This window comes from Durio zibethinus, chromosome 4 (genome assembly GCF_047325235.1).
Source record: "Durio zibethinus cultivar Kanyao isolate XHJ-2024 chromosome 4, ASM4732523v1, whole genome shotgun sequence".
In the NCBI taxonomy this organism is placed as follows: domain Eukaryota; kingdom Viridiplantae; phylum Streptophyta; class Magnoliopsida; order Malvales; family Malvaceae; genus Durio; species Durio zibethinus.
The window spans coordinates 15,982,958-15,988,422 of NC_143165.1; positions in this window are offsets into that span (position 1 = coordinate 15,982,958).

Genomic DNA, 5,465 nt, shown 5'->3' on the forward strand with positions numbered 1-5,465 from the left:
CTTTTGAATCCTCGGATGAAGAAGATCTTTAATAATGAGATTTTTTTTGGACAAGGAAAAAATTCTGAATTTTAAAAGTTATAGAACCTTTTTCAATCTTTTACGAATCTTGGATTCTTGGAATCTTTCAATTCTTGTTATGGAATATTGTGAATCTTTGAAGTCTTGTGAACTTTTGAATTCAATGATAAACCCTTGAATTTCCAAATTGTGAATATTTGGATTTTAAGCTAAAATTTTTGAATTTTTAATTTTTTTGGACTCAAACAAAATGGATGTATTTTGATCTTTGTGCAAATCATGTTTCTTAGAAAATGAGCAAAGTGGGGCAGCTGTAAACACCTCATTTTTGTTCAAAAATTTTTTTGTCATGAAAATTTAGGCCCAATAGGATAAAAGCCCAACATTTTTAATTTTGAGTTGTAATTTGATTTTAATTTTAGTCTTGATTTTTATTTTGATTTTAATTTAGATTTAGATTTTATTTAGTTTTAATTCTAATTTTGTGGTGTATTTTGGTAAAAAAAAAGTCAAAGTCTAGGTTAAAAAAAGGAAATAGAACAAAAGATAGGATGTTGCAAAAATCTTGGTCTTGATTCAATTAAATGATAAGATTTATAAATCTTTTGTATAAAGAAAACTTGGGCACCAATTCATTCAAAAAAACAAAAAAACAAAAAAACAAAGAAACTCATAAAATCAAATCAAATCAAATCACAGTGAAATTCAATTGAATTGATTTATTTTCCAAATTGAAAAGGATTCAATCCCTATAAACAGAAAAGAATTGGCAAATAAGAAAGAAAAGGCAAAAACAAATTCTATGAATCATTGTTTTCCAGGTTTAGTTTTTAGTTCTAGGAATTTTTTATCTTGATTTCTAGATTCTAGGTTTTAGGTCTATTCAATCCTTTATTGGTTTTTTTGAATTTTTTAGGCTTAGATTTTGGGGTTTTTTTTTTTCTTTAATTTGGTTTTCTAATATGATTTTGAGTTGTTTTGAGTTTTTGGGCATTGGGGAAGTTGTTTTGATTTTGGGTTGGTGATTTTTTTTAGTTTAGTTTTTTTTTTTTTTGGAATTTTTGGCTTGCATTTATGGAATTTGATTTGAATTTTTGGGTTTGGATTTAAATTTTTGGGTTTTTTTGGTTTTTATTAAATTTTTTGTTTGAAGTTTGAATTTTTTGATAGGTATCATGGTAGGTAGAGGAATTAATGATAGTTGGATTCAAAGTTTCTGGGCAATTCTAGATATTCTTTGAATTTTTTAAGATATTCTTTGAATTTTTTGATGACTAGTTGAATTTACTAATGCTAGATTCTTGAATTTGGTAGCTGGTCATTTGAAGTTTATAACGGATTTTAGAGGGAAGCCAAAGGAAATTTTACTAGAAAGAGAAAGAAACAAGGCTAATTTGAAAAAAAAATTAAGTTTTTTTTTCCATCTGCATCAAATCAAGGAAACATCCAAAGCTATATCAATCCTATTTTCACTAAAATGGTAGTAGAGCTAGTCCAAGTCTGAAATTTGGACAATCTAAAGAAAAAGTTGATACTAAAAGAGGTTAAGTCTTTGAAGGACTCAAAAGCTAATTAAAAGATGAACATGCTTGATGAAAGACTATGAGCCATTAAGGGTATGGAATTTTATGGCTCCATGGATGCAGTCAGCCTCTGCCTAGTCTTAGATGTTATAATCCCATCAAAATTCAAGGTCCTTGAGTTTAAGAAGTACAATGGTACAAAGTGTCTAATAACTTATGTCACTATGTACTATCAAAAAATGGCCACCTACACTAATGATGAAAAGCTGTCAATGCATGTGTTCCAAGATAGCTTTACTAGTTCATTTGGAAACATTGAAGCCACTCTATCCTAAATGATACAATGTTAATGCCTTGTGCCATAATGAGAATGTGGGTCACTCTATAGAAACCTACCCTGCTTTGAAGCACAAGGTGTAAAATCTGATCCAAGCAGGCTTGGTGACCTTTAATGAATCAGGGGAGCTAAATGTCAATAAAGACCATTTATCTAATCACCCAATGTCATAACATATCGATTCGAAGACATGATCGCTAGACATAAAAATTTAAAAATTATGAAAATATGGTAAGTCATCACCAATCTTTTTTAGGATGTAATTAGCCACCCAAAAATTTATCTTTTTAATAAAATAGATGTGGAGCTTTATTAAAAAGATGGTTTTGGTCTACAAAAATAAGATCAGGTTCAAGAGTCGATTATGTGTGAGAAATTATTAGTACACTCACAACGTCCACAAAATTGGTACCAACTAATTATGCGTTATTTATAATTTTGGATAAAAATGGTTTCTACATGAAATTTAATTATAATTCCCTTAATCTTTTAGAAAGAAAATTAATTTAAAGCAAACTTTATTTAGGAATATTATAAAAATTTTACATTAAAGAAAAACCTTCAAATTCCTCGACATAAAGGCAGAATTCAAAGATAGTCTTTTCTTCTAAAATTCATCACAACATTTCTTTTTAAAAATAATAAAATAACATTCTTCATAAATGATAATTATTAGCAACTTTTTAACATCTAGGCAAAGTATTTATAAATTACAATTAAAGCGATACACAATATGAAAATTAGAACATAAAATGAAACTAATAATAAAAATAAATAAATAAATAAACATGCATGAGATCTCAAACAACATAAAAGAAACATGCATGAACCTTATCAACAATAAACAAAATTTTAGCCTCACATTTTGAGTCTCTATTTATAAATACATAAAACTTGTTGTCATCGATGAAATCTCCACTACCTAGCTACATGTAATACCTCCTACATCTCTAACAATGCTATTTCGGAAGTATGAAAATAGCAAGCAAAGTTTTGAGTTTTCACCTATGAACTATGCACAAAATGGATTCCAAGTAATAAAAAAAAAGTTTTAAAGCCTTTAGATTTGAAGAGCACCTTAGTCTACCTAGGAAAATTCCCATCCTTCTAATCATCAAGCCATAAAACCAACCCCAAACAGCACATCTCTTTATTACAATAGCAGTATAGCGTGACCCCTTGATCCCTAAGCTACTTTTGGTGTTCAAAGGAAAAGAGCAGTAGACCAAGTAGAACGAACCCTTTTTCCTTCCTTTAACCTCTATTTTCTAGTCTCTCACATAAGAAGACCATTTCGTTTTTACTCCCAGTAATGAGGAAAAGCTATGAAGTTCTTTTCTTTTTTCTTTTTTTTTTTTGGAGCATGCGCGAGAAAAACAATGGAATGACAAGAAGTAAACTTCGAATTTTCATGAAAGAAGAACCGTTGCAGAAAGTTACCTTTCCTTTGAGCTTTAACTTCCTCTCTTTTCTGGCTTATTTTTTCGCTTCCTGTTAGTTTTTCCTTTTCCTGGTTTCATCCCCATTTCACGACCTCTTTCTGCTACAGGTTCTTTTGCCGCCCACTGTCCCTCCAGTTCGGCTCTCCACGCACTGCTTTTTTTTTTTTTTTTTAATTTTTTGGTCTGCTTTGATGCCTTTTGCGTTACAAGTTTTCCCTAAAGCCTTCTGCTCTTTTTTTGTCTTAGCTGCTTGCTGATTTTCTGCTTTTTCCCGGTTAACTGGTACTTTCGTTTCTGCTTATTTTTACTGCGTTATCTTCCTGCTTGCTGCTGTCATCACCTTTTGCAGCAAATTTTATTTTTTCTGCTGAATGCTTCCTCTTCTAGTTTGTTGCTTCCCGTTCCCTACGTCCGTTCCTCTTTTTCTGATTTTCTTCTCTCGTTACTGGCTTCACCTCTCACTGCTGTACTGCTCTGCCTTGCATTTTTTCTGCTTTTTTTTTTTGCTTGTTTCACCTTTTTTTTTTCTATTTTATTTCAGTTTGGCCCTACTGGTGTCACACTTTACTGCAGGTTTTCGCCTCCACCATGGTTTTTTCTTTGCTCCTTTGCTTGCCTTTCAAACACCCATACCAACCAGTCTTTCAAACACCTGCATATTGGCATAGTCCTATCATTACACAAGTTTTAAGACCTAACAACCAAGCGAGTGGTTTGAGAATATCTAAGAACAATCAAGAGAGAGCTTGGGTTGATCCTATACTTATAAAATATACTAAGCTATTCCCAGAACTAATCAAGAAGAACCTAATATCTCCAATTCATTTGGAACCATTGGAGTCACCTTATCTCAAATGGTACAATATTAATTCTAATGAGAATGTGGGTTACTCTATAGAAACCTACCCTGTTTTCAAGAACAAGATGCAAAGTTTGATCCAAGTAGGCTCGATGAGCTTCAATGAATTAGGGGAGCTAAATGTCAATACAGTCTCTTTGCTCGATCACCTAGGGGCATAATTTTGAGAAGGATATGAAAAGGCTACTAGAATTTACTTGTCATTTGGGATTTCTTTTAGAGTAATGTAAGGATTTTTCATAACAAGAATTCATATTTTTATCATTTAATAAAAAAGGCAAATATGATGGATTTTCATGACATTTCCTCTTTATTGTGAATCATCATTATATGCTTTTGCCATCTTATATCTTTTGCTATACCCATTCTCATATTTCAAATAATGAATGTTCAGATAATCACAACAATAACTTAAGATTCAATTTTAAAACATTATTCATGTTGATATGATTGATAAGTTAAGACTCATAATCTATTAGGATTACTGAATAAAAAAAGACAAATCTAGCAAAGAATTTTGCTAATTAAAAGATGAAGTTGATGCAGTACATGATCTTTGTAATGATTCATTCACAATTCACAAGTTTATTTTGGTCAATAAATGTTCTTCATTGAGAGAATTCATGTTTAAAATGAGAAATGACCATCTTTTTCCTACCTTTCACACAAGGAATAAAATTATCCTTTGCTTTCCCATTTAAGCTTGTTGAATAAATTTTGTAACATTTTCTGATTTTTTTGATAGTCGACAATTAAAAGGAAATATTTTATCAATTTTTGTTATAGCTATTGCAACTGTTGAAGCAGCTATTGGATTAGCTATTGTTTTCTCAATTTATCGTAATAGAAAATCAACGCGTATCAATCAATCAACTTTGTTTTCAAGAAACCCTAACCAAGAATCACCCTCACATTAAAGGGTAAAGTTCGAAAAGCTAGTGAAAGTGAAGGTCTTTATTGATTTTAGGGACAAAGCCCCTTTGTGCTCAATTCTCTCTTGAAAAATGATGAAAAGTGCAAATTCAAAAATAAAAAATAAAAAAATAAATGAAAGAAAAAAAGGGAAAAAGAAAAAAAAAGAAAAAGAAATTGAAGGGGCAAAATGTCAAGGTATGCTACATGAAAAGAAATTATCCTTAATTTGATTACCCTTCAAATATATTTTGGGCATGTTTTATCCATTTCTTTCATAACCCCTCACCATAGCCTACACTGCATACCTTAAAAAGTTTATTTTAATTAAATATGAATGCTTAAATTGAAGAATAATGAATTGAACTAAA